Below are 18,060 nucleotides of genomic sequence, written 5' to 3'. Positions count from 1 at the left end.
CTGTTTGCCCCAACGTCCCTCCTCTGCCGGCCTGGTCACCCCTAACTGCCCTCTCCTGCAGGGTTGATTACCTCCAACTTCCCTCCCTTGCAGGCCTGGTCCTTCTCAACTCCCCTCCATTGTAGGCCAGGTGCCTCCCAACTGCTCTCTCCTGCTGGCCATCTTGTGGTGGCCATCTTGTGTCCACATGGGGGCAGGATCTTTGACCACATGGGGGCAGCTATATTGTGTGTTGCAGTGATGATCAATCTGCACATTACTCTTTTATTAGATAGGATAGAGGCCTGGTACAGGGGTGGAGGCCAGCTGGTTTGCCCTGAAGGGTGTCCCGGATCAGGTGGGGGTTCCCTTGGGATGTGGGGCGGCCTGAGCGAGGGGCCTGTGGTGGTTTGCAGGCCGGCCACGCCACCTGGCAACCCAAGTGGAGGCCCTGGTATCTGGAATTTATTTTCCTTCTACAATTGAAACTTTGTAGCCTGGAGCGGAGCCAAGCCTGGGGCTCCCTCCGAGGCCGGCAGCCATTTCTGTTGGGGTTATAATTGAAACTTTGTTGCCTTAAGCGGGTGGGCCTGGCCAGGGTGTGCAGAAAGCTTTGCTTCCCCTGTTGCCAGCGGCAACCCTGGCCTGCTCTCTCAAGCTCCATTCTGCTGCCATTTCTGTTTGACTTTGTTTACCTTCTATAATTGAAACTTTGTATCTTGAGTGGAGGCTTAGGCCTGGCAAGGGCAGGCAGAAAGCTTGGCTTCCTCTGTTACCTAGGAAACCTTGCTCTCTGTGGTTGTAGCCATCTTGGTTTGTGTTAATTTGCATGCTCGCTCTGATTGGATGGTGGGCGTGGCTTGTGGGTGTGTCGGAGGTATGGTCAATTTGCATGTTTGTCTATTATTAGGTAGGATATTTTTATTGATTTCTGAGAGGAAGTGAGAGGGAGAGAGAGATAGAAACATCAATGATGACAGTGAATCATCGATTGGCTGCCTCCTGCAAGCCCCCTACTGGGGATCGAGCCCGCAACCCCTGGCATGTGTCCTTGGCTGGAATCGAACCGGGGACCCTTCAGTCCACAGGCTGATGCTCTATTAACTGAGCCAAACCAGCTAGGGCTGTAAGTTTCTTTAAAATATATTTGTATTGGCCGAAACCGGTTTGGCTCAGTGGATAGAGCGTCGGCCTGCGGACTCAAGGGTCCCAGGTTCGATTCCGGTCAAGGTTGCGGGCACATCCTCAGTTGGGGGTGTGCAAGAGGCAGCTGATCGATGTTTCTCTCTCATCGATGTTTCTAACTCTCTATCCTTCTCTCTTCCTCTCTGTAAAAACTCAATAAAATATATTTTAAAAAAATAAAATAAATAAAATAAAATATATTTGTATTGATTTCAGAGAGGCAGGGAAAGGGAGAGAGAGATAGAAACATCAATGATGAGAATCATTAATTGGCTGCCTCCTGCACACCCCTCACTGGGAATCAAGCCCACAACCCGGCATGTGCCCTAACTGGGAATCTAACCGTGATCTCCTGGTTCATAGGTTGAAGTTCAACCACTGAGCCACACCGGCTGGGCAAGTCTGCAAGTTTTGATATAATACTTTGGAACACAAGTTAAATTGTATGAAATCACATAGTCTGAATGCATCAACTCTTCATCTCTTTCATTCCTATAGGAAGCATGTTCACAGAGATCTATACCAACATTGAAATTAATTAATTTAATTGCGTTAATGTAATATAATAAATATATATCATGTTTCCAGGAGGAGTAAGACATTGTGCTTGGCTCTAGTTTTGAGGAATATTATCATTAAAAGCACAAATCTTACCTTGAAAATTTTTGCCTAAGTGGAGAGAAAATATATGCAGAACTAATCACAGAAACAGAAGAAATGTGGCAAGTGTAAATAAAGAGTATGGAAAAGAGAAATTGACCCCTACTGTCAAAATATGGAAAAGCAATAGCTGTCATTTTAGATAATTCCTAAATAAGGAATATATATTATACCAGTAGGTAGATATATAGAGATAACATGTAAGGGAAAATGAAGAAAAACTATGAGTCAGAAAGATATTCCCATGAGAAACTATGTCAGGCGGTACTGAAAAATAAGACATGTTAGTTGCATTTATTTGAGAGTGGGTTGTAGGTGGAAGATTGGTTTATAGAAACAATATTGGAGAGTGGGAGTGTTTTACTCTGGCTTTGACAGCACTCTACAAAATTAAGATGAAATGTATTTTAGTAGGAGAAAGGCTTGGCAAATTATTTGTTATATAGATACCAAGCATTTGATTGCAAGTAGGGATACAAAGGAATATTTACACCTCCAAATGATAAACAATGGTGTATTCTGTAATGTTCCTGCATCTAACCTGAATTAGTATTTTAAATATTGTCTTAGGGAGCTGTTACTAGGGATAATGTTTCTTCCCCCCTCTTTCTACTTTTAAATATTTTTTCCAATTTTCTTTAGTGCACATAAATTGCTGTTTATAAATTCATATTTTCCCATTATGAAACAGAGTACATGTATTTTTCACTCACTTTATATAAACGATAGCTCATGAAATTTCTTTGCAGTTGGCTGAGTAAAAAAAACAAAACACCAATATTGTTTATCACTCTTGAAATATATTCCCATATTTTTCCTAATGAAAAAATTACCAATTTTTACTTTACCATTTTCCTGCCAAGTTTTTCAACCTTAGGTATTTTAAATGTGTATGTGTGTTTGTATGCTTGTGTGGTAATTTATATAATTGCAACTATGATGGGTATACAATTGTATTAGAAAATTTAAACCTTTTTAAGTGACATGTTCAGTAATCCAGTTTATTTGATTTACTGAAGAATATCCAGATCATAGTTTAGTTGCCTGGAATAATATAGTTGCTTGATAAATATGTGTTGAATGTGTAAATAAATACAGTAGTTATGTCAGTTTATTATAAAATATTTAAAATATAAAAATTATTAAAAAGAAGAAAACTAAAATCACTCATAATGCTTTTACCTAGAGATGGCCAAGACATGGAAACAATCTTAATGTTCATTGAAGTATGAATAGATACAGAAAAAAATGGAATATTATTCAACCATAAAAAACAAAATCCTGCATTGATGGCCCTTGATGACATAATACTAAGTGAAATAAATTGGAAAAGACAAATACTATATGTTCTCACATGTAGACGCTAAGAAAGGTCAACTCATAGGAAATAGAAGAGTGGTTACCAGGGTTGTGGGGTGGAGGAAATGGAGAAACATGTATTATGAAGAGTAGAGCATGCTGTTTATTCTCCAATGAAGAGCTTCAGGTAAAAACATGCAAATATATACATACTCATTATGTATTTGTTCATTCATCTATCCATTCAGAAATATAATTGACTAGAGGCCCGGTGCACGAAATCCATGCACAATGTGTGTGTGTGTGTGTGTGGGGCCCTCAGCCCAGCCTGCACCCTCTCCAATCTGAGAACCCTTGAGTGATGTCCGACTGCCCATTTAGGTCTGGTGGGATTGGGCCTAAACGGGCAGTCAGACATCCCTCTCATAATCCAGGACTGCTGGCTCCCAACCACTCGCCTGCCTACCTTCCTGATTACCCCTAACCGCTTCTGCCTGCCAGCCTGATCACCCCCTAACCACTCCGCTGCCAGCCTGACTGATGTTTAACTGCTCCCCTGCCAGCCTGTTTGCCCCCAACTTCCCTCCCTTGCAGGCCTGGTCACTCCTTAACTGCCTTCCCCTGCAGGCTTGATTGCCCCCAACTGCCCTACCCTGCAGGCCTGGTCCCTCCCAACTGCCCTACTCTGCTGGCCATCTTGTGGTGGCCATCTTGTGTCCACATGGGGGCAAGATCTTTGACCACATGGGGGTAGCCATCTTGTGTGTTGGAGTGATGGTCAATCTGCATATTACTCTTTTATTAGATAGGATAGAGGCCTGCTGCACAGGTGGGGGCCAGCTGGTTTTCCCTGAAGGGTGTCCCAGATCAGGGTTCCCTTGGGGCATGGGGCGGCCTGGGCGAGGGGCCTGTGGTGATTTGCAGGCTGGCCACACCCCCCGGCGACCCAAGCGGAGGCCCTGTTATCTGGGATTTATTTATCTTCTACAATTGAAACTTTGTAGCCTGGAGCGGAGCCAAGCCTTCTGCTCACTCCGTGGCAGCAGCCATTTCTGTTGGAATTTATTTATCTTCTATAATTGAAACTTTGTAGCCTAGAGCAAAGGCCTGGGCCAGCCAGGGCTGCAGAAGCTTGGCTTCCTCCATCACCGGGGGCAACCCTAGGCTCCTGCTCTCTCCAGCTCCATGGCCGCAGCCATTTCTGTTGGGATTTATGTATCTTCTATAATTGAAACTTTGTAGCCTTAATCAGAGGCCTGGGCCAGCCAGGATGTGCGGAAAGCTTGGCTTCCTCCATCATGGGGGAAACCCAAACCTCCCACCTGCTCTCTCTGTGGCTGCAGCCATCTTGGCTGGGTTAATTTGCATACTCACTCCTGATTGGCTGGTGGGTCTGGCTGGTGGGTGTAGCAGAGTGATGGTTAATTTGCATATTACTCTTTTATTAGATAGGATGGCCTGTGCCATGCCAGCACAGCCAAGGGTTCAGTGAGACTGAGGGGAGGGAGGGGAACAGCAAAGGACTAAAGAACAAACAAAGAGAATATAGCTGGGGCTCGGTGGATCTCCTATGCCCAGATGAGGCCACAGAGAAGGATCTAGCCAGTAAGCTGAGGCTTTATTTTATAGTCAGATGAAAACAAGGTAGTGGTCAACATAGTTACAATGTTCTTGTGAGTTTCACTTATTTTGGCAGCACTTGCTGCACCTTTCACAGCCCTATTAGCTGCCTAGGAAGGATCTAGGGAGGGCTATAAGGTTAAGCTTAATTACGCTAAGAGGGCTCTGCCTTCTAAACTGGAACTTGTTTGTGGCTCTGCCACAGGTCAATCTGAGGCTTAACTCTAGAGCCTCTCCCTACAATGGCCTACTATGTGCCAGACGTTATACTAAGCCCCAAAGATTCTATATTTTGGCATCAAAATAAAACTGAAAAGCATCTATTTATAATTTTCAGTTTTTTAAAAAAATATATAAGAATGATATTAAAAAATTTAATGTTGATCCCTTTTAACTTTGGAATTAGCAAAGGGTTATATTATATTACTGCACAAACATACAAATAGACACACATACTCACAAGTGAATATATATATATATACATATACATATATATATATATATATATGCACTTCCCAGTCTTTTGTTCCCTTTGAGATCCAGAATTTCAGTTAAATCTCTGAACACATTAAGTCCCCTTTAAATTGGTGTCTGAGGCATAGTTGCCAGGTCTGCTAATAAGCAGCTCCATTCTCCCTGCAGATGGAAGCACTGTCAGTGTCAAGCAGGTCTCCCTCCTTTGGAGGCCAGCAGAAGCTCGGGCAGATCCTGCAGATGGAATAGCAGCAAAGGGCTCAGTATTGAATTAGAGGCATCTTCCAAACAATAGCACCCTGATTGTCTCATGTCTACACTGGACGGCAACTTACAATTTAAAATGCTCTGTACGTAAGATAAGCAAGCTTGATTAAGTTACCCCTAAGGTCCATTCCATTTTGAAACTTTTATCTTTTTATACATCTGTGAAAAATTAAATGCATGAATTGAGTAACACAAGTCATTAACTGAGAAAAATGTACCTTGCATTCTTTTTTTTTTTTTGCTTCTATGACACAAGTAGAGGTCACAATTAAGCATTTGCTACCCAGATGGCTATTATCAGCTACTCATTACCACGTGTAGTTATTGTTGAACTTAATGAAGGACAAAATAAAGTCTACTCATAAAGTATTAATCCTTTTGATTTGTACTTAAAGGGATATCCATTCACTCGGGAATTCTAATGTCTGTGAAGAGTGAGCCAGATATATCCTTGTGTCAACCAATGCCATCAAAATGTGAAAATGCAGAGAGTTTTTGTGTTTTTTGTTTGTTTTGTTTTTATTCTTGAAGGACTGACAGGCCTATTAATTATACCTAATTGATCAGAAGTAGGTCATTAAATAATCATTTTTCTCCTTTTTTGATTTATCACTATGTCTTTCTACTGACATGCTTTCATTCATCCTTCCATGGGCATTTATTTACCATACCATGCAAAAATTATTTCATGATGTTCATTGCTTCTTTTTTTTTTTTTTAAATCCTCACCCTTCCCATTGATCTTTAGAGAGAGACTGAAAGGGAGGGAGGAGGGGGAGAGAGAGAAACATTGATGTGAGAGAAACATAGCGACTGATTGCCTCCACATATGCCTGACCAGGGTTGGGGATCAAACCCACAACCAAGTTATATGTCCTTGATGGGGAATCAAACCTGAGACCCTTCATCCAGGGGCCAACACTCTAACCACTGAGCAACTGGCCAGGGCATTGCTTCTTTTATTTTTCTTCTCCCTATTCAGTTTCCTCCACTATCACTCTCAGTTTTTCTAACACCAGATTTTTTATTATCATTACATATAAAATGAATCTGCCATTATTCCTACTGTGAGAGGTTTGCATCTATTATGAGAAATCAACCACAGTGAAGACAGAGCTGAAAGTGGTGAAAAAGGAAAAGCCACTTGGTTAATCTCGAATACCCTGTGTCTTTTAGAAACTAGGGAGGCAGAGTAGGAAGAGGCTTAGAAAAAGAGGTTGAGAAGTCCTGACAAAAATATGTGATTTGGGGAAAATTACCCCATTTAAGTCATTCCCTTGCCATGAAAAATGAATAAGATAAGCTATATTTACAGTTACTGAGATTCACATAGGAACTGTCTATCAGTATATAAACCTCACCAAGTCAGCTAAGTATATTATATGCCTGTCTTTCAGTAGCCTTTATGGGCTTTATGAATTGGTTCACACAATATTTCATTAAAAAATGAAATATGGCCCTAACTGGTTTGGCTCAGTGGATAGAGCGTCGGCCTGCAGACTGAAGGGTCCCAGGTTTGATTCCAGTCAATGGCATGTCCCTTGGTAGCGGGCACATCCCCAGTAGGGAGTATGCAGGAGGCAGCTGATCAATGTTTCTCTCTCATCGATGTTTCTAACTCTCTATCCCTCTCCCTTCCTCTCTGTAAAAAAAAAAAAATCAATAAAATATATTTAAAAAATGAAATATGAATCTTGTCTGTGATGTACAAAGCCCTTAGATGGGAGCACCTCGGGGGTAGAAACTGTGTATTCAGCACAGGATGTCCATGTGGCAGTTGTTAAGTAAATATTCATTAAACTGAATTAGTTATTTTTATTGTTTATTCATTCAGGAAAATAAAAGGTATATAGTAGCATCTACATAGCAGATACCAGTAAAACTTTCACAATACTTAAGTAGTAATTATTCATTTTTATGCACCTATTGTGTACTAAAATTATATAGTCAGTACAATTGTTTAGTTTTAACCATGTTATTTAATTTCTTTATACAAAGGAATCAAGCTATTAAAGTATACTTTCATGTATGTAATCAATTATTGTAAGAGTAGTTATTTAGTGACTGTCTCTTAGACTTTGATTAATATACTAATTAGAAAAATGTATAAAAGCTTAAATTGCCTTTCTCACAGACCTTGATTTTAAGCTACCATATAATATGGTGAATGCACAATATTTTAATACAACTAAATTAAGTATTTTACAAACAGTTTTATTAAAAATAAACATACATTTTCTCTTACTTTGAATAGTCCTTAAATCAGTAATTTTCCCACTGTGCAAATTAAAAATAGATTATCAATGCAATCTCAACCAAAATCCTAGCAAGTTGTTCTGTGGATATTGCCAAACTGATTCTAATGTTTATGTGGAGAGGTAAAAGACACCGAATAGCCAATTTGCTATTTTAGGAAAAGAACAGTCAAAAGATTGACATCACCAAGTCCAAGACTTACTATAAAGGTACAATAAGCAAGACAGTGTGGTATTGGGGAAAGATTAGGCACATATGTTGATGAAATAAGTAGAGAGGTCAGAAATAGACCTACATAAATAAAATCAAGTGACACTTGACAAAGGAGCAAGGCTATACAGTGGAGATAAGGTAGCTTTTCAATAAATGGGCTGGAACAACTGGACGCCCACATGGAAAAAATACATCTTGGCCACAGGCCTTATACCCTTAACAAAAATAAACTCAAAATGAATCATAAACTTAAAGTAAACTGCAAAACTATAAACTCCTAGGAGGTTACATACTGAGGAAACAAGATGACCTTTGTCTTGCAATGACTTTTAGATACAACACCAAAGGCATCATCTATGAAACAATTGATCAGCTGGACTTCATTAAGATAAAAAAAAATTGTCCCTTCTGTGAAAGACACTGTCAAGAGAATGAGTAGACAAGCCACAGACTGAGGGGGATTATTTGAAAAAACAAACAAAAAAAAAAAACATCTAATGGAAAAACTGTTATCCAAAATATACAGAGACCTCTTAAAACTCAACAATAAGGAAATGAACAAACTGATTTAAAAATGGGCAAACACCTGAACAGATATCGCACCAAAGAAGATATATAGATGGCAAATAAGGAAATGAAAATATGCTCTAATCATGTGTCATTAGGGAAATGCAAATTAAAACAACAGTAAGGCCGTAGCTGGTTTGGCTCAGTGGATAGAGTGTCGGTCTGCGGACTGAAGTGTCTGGGTTTTATTCCTGTCAAGGCCGTGTACCTTGGTTACAGGCTCGATCCCTGGCCCTCGTCCAGGTGTGTGCAGGAGGCAACCAATTGGTGTGTCTCTTTCACATCGATGTTTCTCCCCCTCTTTTTCATTCTCTAAAATCAATAAAAAAATACCCTCAGGTGAGGATTAACCAAAAACAAACAAACATACAAAACCAGTAAGGTACTATTGCATACCTATTTGTATGGCCAAAATCCAGAATACTGACAATAACAAATGCTGACAAGGATGTGGAGCATCGGGAACTTTCATTCATTGCTGTGGGAATGCAAAATAGCACAGCCATTCTGGAAGATAGTTTGACATTTCTTTCCTCCAAAAGTGACAACAAAGTTGTAATCACATTTTCCATAGAGATTCCCTGGTACATAGTAAATAGAAGGTCCCTGATAATCCTCTTGGTTTATGTATTACTTAACTCATTCATTCCTTTCAATTCATTCAAAATGTACTTTATAAATGCTATTTACTAGTAGATATAAAGTTCTCTTTGCTGACAAGGAGCATGCAGTACATTAGAAATAAAACAAGTCAAAACTCAAAATCATTGCTATTATTTTAGATTCCAAGATACTCTCTTACTGACTAATTGGCTATCTGGTCACATAATATATGCAGCAATAAGATATTAGAGCATAATTGTCCTTCAATAAAATAATTTAAGAATTTGTTTTTTTTTACCCAATGTTGTTTCTAAAAATTCAGGCACAGAAAAAAATCTAAAATGTAAATATTTTAAAGTTATTTCATCATTTGAATTTTCATATATACAAATGCTGCTTCTATAATTAGCAAACCTTTTATGAGAAAATTCAAAACTAACTTGTGCAAAAAAAAAACCCCACTACCCAACACAGGTGCTAGCCTGGCTTGAACTCAATTTTAATACCATCTGGGAAAATTAGATCAGGAGCAAATTAGACCAGAACGCTTTTTCTTTGTCCTTTCTGAACAGCATGTGAGAGGATTTAGGTCAACGTGTAAAAGCTGTGTATGTGAAGAGGAAGCCCTGTGAGCTGGTTCAGGATGTAGAGCCACAAGACAGACAGGGAATTCTTAAAATTATATGGTGCAAGGCTCTTCTCTGGGGAAGGGACGATCTGATGATGTCAGATGTTATTTGTTCCTTTTACACGGTTTAGCAGCATTCGAGCAGTTATTTTGTCAGGAACATAAATCATGATTCCACTTAGAAATTTGTTTCAAGATTTTTTTCCTCTTACGCAATTACCACATGCTAAATAGGACCATAAATTGATTCCCTGTCTTCTAATTATCCTCATATTGCTGGTGTATACTCAGTAATTGATTGGTGGTGACTAATTCTAAGCAGTACAAGTTCAAAGTATCATCTTAGTGTCAAAAACAGAAATCAGTGCCTATGACTCTCAATTGTCTCCTAATGGGGCAATTTTCAACCGCAATTTTTAAAACATGCAATACCTGACTGACCTCTTTTCCCTTAGACTGTCAACTTAAGAAATGACAACAGCCAACACAACAATAGCTGTTCAGTATGAATGAACCAAAAGTATACCTATTTTGTTGTCAGGTTGGCAAAAAAAAAAAAAAAAAAAAAATCACATATTTTTTGGTGTGTCGCAGAATTTTAGTAAATAGTTTATGTCTACCATGAGATGAAAAAGGTTAACAATTGCTGTCCTAGTGTACTTAAGAGGAATTGGTATTGCAGAAAAATAATGTTTGTTCTGGTTTGTACACAGCGCTGAGTCATTTAGTGTTTGGGTCCCTCCTTGGGTACTGGCCTAGTATCCTTAGCATGAATGGAAGCTCTTGGTGCTCTATGTGTCGGAGAATTCTTGTTTCTAGCAGGTTTATACCGAACACATTTTTGAAACAAACAAATAGAAGAAAATGCATGGCTCCTTACACAGCCCTTTGGAGACCTGTGCTTAGTGCTTAATGCTCAGGGGAGGGTTCTGGAAGGAGTCATGCTTTCTCAGTAGATAAAGTCCTTGCCTTGATCTTCAAGTAGTTTCTAGAAACTACTGCTATGCCTCTGAGTTCTCTTGTTCTGAGTATGGCTCAGGCATATACTGTAAGTGTATTTTAGGTGGCTCCTAAAATAAACTCTCATCTGAAAGTCTCCACTTCCCAGCCCTCTAACTCCTCTAAATGTATTTGTCTTCCTTCTATGTTGTTTTGTCCACACATCTAAACAGCGATATGCTATAAAAATGTCTATGTTTCTCTCCCATCTGGAGTATAATCTACTTGGAAAAAATAATGTGTAATAGGTTTTGTGTACTCGAAGTCTAGGACATAGAAGACACTCAGTAATTATCTATACATATAAAACCCTAATATGCAAATAGACCAAACAGTGGAACAAGCAAACAACTGAACAAATGGTCTCTATGATGTGTGCTGACCACCAGGGGATGTGTGTGGAATGTGGCGGGTGTCAGCAGCAGGTGGCAGAGCGTGGAACGTAGCTGATGTCAGCCACGGCGGGATGGTGCCTTTCACACTCGCTGCTGGCTACAGCCCTGCTCGCACCCACTGCTGGTGCTGGCCCCAATCACTCCGCTCCGTCAGTGGGTATGAGCAAGGCTGGCGCCGTCAGTGTGTGGGAGCAGCGGTGGTGGGATCAACAGCCATCCCAGCTACTGGCGAGCAGGCTGAACTGCTGATCAGCTCCGCCTCTCTCTCTCTCCCCGAGAGGTCAGCAGTTCAGCCCGCTTGCCAGTCCCTGCCCACCGGAGCCTGCTGTGTGCGCAGCCTGGCGTTGGTCAAGCCTTTGGTTGTTACGGACCCTGGGTTTTTATATATTAGGATAATAAGAAAACAGCTTAATTTATGTAATATAATTCTTTCACAACTTTTAATGTCTTCCTATTGGCTTTGGTTTCCTTAAGAATCAAATGACCCAGCCGGTGTGCCTTAGTGGTTGAGCATTGACCTATAGACCAGGAGGTCACAGTTGAATTCCTGGTCAGGGAACATGCTCAGGTTATGGGCTTGGTCCCCAGTGTGGGGCATGTAGGAGGCAGCCGATCAATGATTCTCTCTCATCATTGATGTTTCTCTCTCTCTGTCTCCCTTCCTCTCTAAAATCAATATTTTTAAAAAGAGATTTATTTACTAAAAAAAGAATCAGAACTAATAGTTCCTTAAGATCATATTCATAAAAACATTTGGTAAGGGTTTATGACATCAACTTTTAAAAATATAGTCCATTCTGACCCTCAGTTAGCTACTTATTTTTCTTTTTTTCAATACTAATCTTTATAAAGTATTTTAAAGATCACATGACATTTATTCATTGGTCCATAAGTTTTTTGGTAACTTTGGCCAAAAACACATTTCTCACAGTTTCAGAGAATGCCAGAAGATTATCTTACAACCCTCTGTTAGCACTGGCTACAAAGAGTATTTTTCTTTTATTCTAGTGTGTGTATATATATATATATATATATATATATATATATACACACACATATATATCTAATCTAATAATACACAAATATGCAAATTGACCGCACCTTCGCTACACCTAAGCCACGCCCACCAGCCAAGCCACGCCCACCAACCAATCAGGATGAGTATGCAAATTATCCCAACAAAGATGGCGGCTGATTTGCATATCAAGACAGTGTCGAAAGAAGCCAAGAGCTGCAAAGGGGAGTAAAGCTTCGAAGAAGCAAGCAAGCCAGGGGGGCGGGGGGAGGAGAAGGGAGGAGCAAAGTCAGGGCCGTGGGCGAAGGGAAACGAAGGCGGGCTGGAGGAGAAGGCGAGGCGGGCGGCAAGGGAGGAACAGAGGCGGGGTAGAGTGCAGCAGGAAATCCCATTGCAGGAATTTTCCTGCAACGGGAAAGCTAGTATATATATATGTATATATATATATATATATACATATATATATATACACATATATATATATATATTTTACAGAGAGGAAGGGACAGAGATAGAGAGTTAGAAACATCAATGAGAGGGAAACACCGATCAGCTGCCTCCTGCACACTCCCCACTGGGGATTTGCCCGCAACCAAGGTACATGCCCTTAACTGGAATCGAACCTGGGACCCTTCAGTCCACAGGCCGGTGCTCTATCCACTGAGCCAAACCAGTTAGGGCTATTCTAGTAGATATTTGATTGCTAATTCCTCATAATTAAAATACTATCCAAACTATGTATTTTATATTTATCATCACCACATGAGATTTAATACACTGGTTTGAATTCACGTGATCACCTGGACACGTTATTCCACACTTTAAAACTCTTTGGCTCTGCTATAGTCTTCACAGTCTACCATGGTCTGACATCCAAGAGGTAGATTATATAAACCAAATTGTACAGTGAGTCAGTTGCAGCGATGAAGTAAGGCCTAAGGGAGTTATTCAACTGAAAACTGTAAATTGTCACATTAAGAATCTTTCACATTTTGTAAAAGATTACTTGCAGAATAAAAATTGTTCAGTTTTTTTGTTTGCTTACCTCATCCCAAGAAGGTTTCTAAGTACTTCCCTTTTATTAGTTTAATCAACCCTCCCCACATCCCTATGAGAAAATTAACACTATTACATTAAATGGAAAGCACCAAGGCATTCATTTTTTTTGCTCAATTTCAAGAATGTAGAAAGCATCACAGCATGAACTTGAACCCACTGGTTCTCCTCTAGAGCCGAGAGCCTCAGGGCTGCACAGTGGCACAGTTCTCAGGTGAGCAGCACACAGCCCACGCAGCTGCACTTGAAAGCCCTGGATGCTTCTAGACACTCCGCTCTCGGGTGAAATAGGCACATGTTTTTGTAGTGGAAAATTAAGACATCTGTGCATTTGTCATTATACCAATGTATCAATTAAATGATACCAATGTGTATGCAGCATTTCAAAAAGTCCTCAACCCTAACTCTACTAAAAACAAAAGCAATCAGCCCAATAACACTTTTTCTAACTACATTCAGGCTAATTTGTAGGGGAACAAGGGGATTTTTGTGGCCTCTGGGATGGTAATCTTTCAATGAATATGCCCTCAAAACATGACATGTGAGACAGCTGTAGAGAACTAAACTAATACAGAATCATTGTTTTAAATGATTCTCTTTCATCATTTTCAAATAGAAAATGCATATGGAACCATACCTTCTGAATGGTGACGTCCAGGAGCCCGTGGCCAGGTGCAGGGCCAGGTGTTGGTCTGGTTGTGGCTGCAGACAGGTTGCATTATTCGCCAACACTAATGTGCTGAGGGACGCCTTGCAGCCCCTCTCGGAGCAGCATGGGGTGCTCCTGAAACTGCAAATCACTTTGCAAAATTGGCCTCCTGGAAGCATGAACTAAAATATCCAGGCATATTAAAATACTATTTTCAAAACATACAACTTGGTATAATTTGAGCTGATGATCTGTGATGAATAAGATAAATCTTATTGCTTGTAAAACATTTAAAAAATCTTCTTAATGAACCTGCAATGCTTTGTACTTTCCCTGTGGTAAAGGAGCATGTTTTTATTCCTTGATTAATTCTTCTAGCCAAGCCAATGAAATCAGAGATGGGATTGCTTTTATTTTTTAAAACGTCTTAAACAATGTATCTGTGTGGGTTTGTATTGTGCAATCATTAATACAGTTTTTAAGTTTCATTATATGGACCTTTCTTTCCAGCTCATCTACTGTTTCAAAATAGCCACTATCAGTACAACTACACAGAACAAATAAACCTTTATATAATCGCACACATTCCTTTTATTGCAGGTTGGTAAAATAAAATGGAGAAAAGTTGTTAATTACTTCAAACACTCAAACACTTCCATCTTTAAAAATATTTTTGTTTTATTTGGATTTATTATGTAAAATATGAAAAGGAATAATTCCTGAATGTCCAGATGACTTCAATATTATTTCAGAATATATTAATCATCACATTTGCATTTGTTTTTCTCTCCACTGTAGTCCTTTGCAATTGCTTTTTTTTGTTTTTCCTGCTAGAAAATGCGTACATCACTCCTGTCCTCACCTTCTTCAAGTCTGTTCAAATGTCATCTTTTCAGGAGGCTTTCTCTGATCACTAATTGAAAATTGTGATGAAAGATGATTTGACTTTGGGTGGTGGTTACACAATGCAATATACAGACCATATGTCATAGAAATGTACGCTTAAAACCAATATAATCTTATTAACCAATGTCACCCCAATAAATTTAATTAAAAAAAGAAAAAGTAAAAGAAAGAATATTCTGACACCATGCCATTCTTCTGTCCCAATTGGTATTTTCCCAGCCTTATTTATATCTACAGCCTTTATTACCATGTGCATGTCTGTGTGAGTGTGTAATTGTCCATGTGTTACTTCTGTTCTCCACTGGATAGAATGTCAGCTCCATAAGGCAGCAGTATTTGTATGATTTATTGTTACCTACAGAGAACTTAGAAGAGTACTTGTGATATATTCTAAGTTCTCAATAAATACATGTTCATTACTTTTTACTTCTTTAACGTAGTGCTAGATCTTGAGAATTTCCTGATAGCCTTAAATATTTATAGCAAATAAATTTTAATATCTGAATCCATCTCTGGTCTTTTCTATCCTATCCTATATAATAAAGAGGCAATATGCAAATTGACCCTTACACCCTCGCACAAGATGGCCACCCCCATGTGATCAAAGATGGCTGCCACAAGACAGCTGGCAGGGGAGGGCAGTTGGGGGCAACCAGGCCTGCAGGGGAGGGCAGTTGGGGGTGACCGAGCCAGCAGGGGAGAGCAGTTAGGGGTGACTGGGCCTGCAGGGGAGGGCAGTTGGGGAGGACCAGGCCTGTGGGGGAGGGCAGTTAGGGGTGATCAGGCCTGCAGGGGAGGGAAGTTGGGAGGGACAAGGCCTGTGGGGGAGGGAAGTTAGGGGTGATCAGACCTGCAGGGGAGGGCAGTTTGGGGAACCAGGCCTGCAGGGGAGGGCAGTTGGGATGACCAGACAGGCAGAGGAGAGCAGTTAGGGGCAACCAGGCCTGTAGGGGAGGGCAGTTGGGAGTGACCAGGCCTGCAGGGGTGGGCAGTTGGGAGGGACAAGGACTGTGGGGGAGGGCAATTGGGAGGGACAAGGCCTGTGGGGGAGGGCAGTTGGGAGGGACACGTTTTTGGTCCACGAGTATTGTTTTATAACTACATATTTTGAAAATATTCATTTAGTAAGATTCCCATGTTTTAAAGCATGTAAACATGATAATACTCTAAGTTGTATTTTTGTAAGCCATACAATTTGGTTAATGGCCTTTCCTCACACATATGCTTCCTTTATGGATGTCCATTCCCTTTGTTGGAGTAAATCCCCTCTCTCTGAGTTTTGGCAAGAGACAGGTTTCAGCTTCCATTACAGAAGTCCAGGAGGCAAGATGCCCGCTTTTCCCACCCACTTCGACGAGTAGACATGGGGTAGAAATCCTGTCTTGACCTTCTGTAATAGTCTGTTTGGACTTCCATAACAGAATGCCACAGACCAGGAGACTGAAACAACAGACATTTACTGTCACACAGTTCTGGAGGCTGGAAGTCCAAGATCAAGAGGACGTTAGGACTGGTCTCTGTGAGACCTCCTTCCTGGTTTTGGCACACGCTACTTGCAGTCCAGGTTATCCCAATGACCCTCTCCTCGTGTTCTCACACGCACACGGCTTCCTCTCTCGTGCACAGGGAGAGAAGCATCTCTGGTGTCTTTTCCTCTTCTTATAAGGGCATCAGGCCTATCAGATTAAGTCCCCATGCTTATGATTTCATTTAACCTTAATTTCCTAAAAACGCTGTGTGTATAGATCGTTACATTGGGTGCTAGGGCTTCAGTTGTAAATGTGGAGTGGGGCTGGGCACAACCAAGTCTATTACACCTTCTGTGGGGGACTGGATCCTAAGGAGGGTGATGTGACACAGCAAGGGGTTCCTCCTGGCTGCAGTGATGGTGTCATCAAGAGCATCTCCTTCTCGTGCTAGCCGGTTTGGCTCAGTGGATAGAGGGTTGGCCTGCAGACAGTAGGGTCCCGGGTTTGATTCCAGTCAAGGGCACATGCCCAGGTTGCAGCCTCAATCCCCAGTAGGGGGCATGCAGGAAGCAGCCAATCAATGATTCTCTGTCATCATTGATGTTTCTATCTCTCCCTCTCCCTTCCTCTCTGAAATCAATAAAAAAATATATACATATATTTTTTAAAAGAGTATCTCATTCTCAATGATGAGGGTGGTAATGACCTACCACACCTTTTCTGAGATGTAATTATAGTTGAGTTCTGACTGCCTAGCTCTTCAGGACACAGGCCAAAAAACCAAGCCTATTTGTCCCAGATATTCCCAGACCACTCTAGAGGCTACTTCATAGTCTTCCAGTATTTTTTCTGCTTTAATTAGCCTAAATTAGATTTTGTTGCAGCTGCTAATAACCCTGACTGAAACAGAGTGTTTAACCTAAAATTAAAATATCACAGCAAATATAACAGATGATTGAGGTGTGTGTCTCTGATGAGCACTTTCATCAATGCCAGGTTAATTGCCTAAAGAGAACTCTGATAAGTATGGTAGTGAAAATAGAGTATCGTACTAAAAAGAATAATTAAAATGATCGTTGGAGGTCAATGCTAAAATGACTAAGGATTAGTAGTTTGAATAATAGTATCAGTCCTTTAAAAGCCTGGACAGGCATTCTACTCGCATTGATGTGCGTAGAATGGATGAGAGTGTGGGAGCTGGATGAGAGTTATTACATCATTTTATTTGTGCAAAACATGTTTTCACTTTTCTGTTTCACTGTGTTTACTGCTATATTAGCAGAGTCAGATCTCTTCAATCAACACGATACACTGCATAATACAACAGAATCTCTTATACTGACAATACATTTCTATATGGTATGTTTAAAAAATCTCTCGAGTGTTTAATATTTCTAATTTTATCTGAAATACAAAATCTAGTCATTTATTCCATATTTGCCCATGTTTCACATAGGTTTATTTCACTGTAGTTTTAAAATCCAAATATCCCCCCTGATTCAAAAAATTATTTTTCTCCTTATCATTTGTTTTGACGAGATGACACTGATCTCGAAATACTTCTCTTTAGTGGATAGATTAGCAGGACTTAACCAGATAGATCCCTATGTCAGGCTCAGAGACAGAGCTGTATAAAGGGTAAGATTTTCCTGGAGATTTGTCTGCATCCTCTGAGGAAACCTGCATTCCCAGAGAGGTTTGATTTATAGCCAGTCTTTAAAAGATAAGAAGGAAAGTTCCTTTGATTATTTTGGACAGATAACACTTTCAATTTGTCAAAGCACTCGTTTGCCACTGTTGGAAAAACAGTTCTTACTGAT

The sequence above is a fragment of the Eptesicus fuscus genome, chromosome 14, assembly GCF_027574615.1.
Source record: "Eptesicus fuscus isolate TK198812 chromosome 14, DD_ASM_mEF_20220401, whole genome shotgun sequence".
NCBI lineage: Eukaryota > Metazoa > Chordata > Mammalia > Chiroptera > Vespertilionidae > Eptesicus > Eptesicus fuscus.
The sequence above is the reverse complement of the archived record's forward strand: the minus strand, read 5'-3'. Positions refer to the sequence as shown.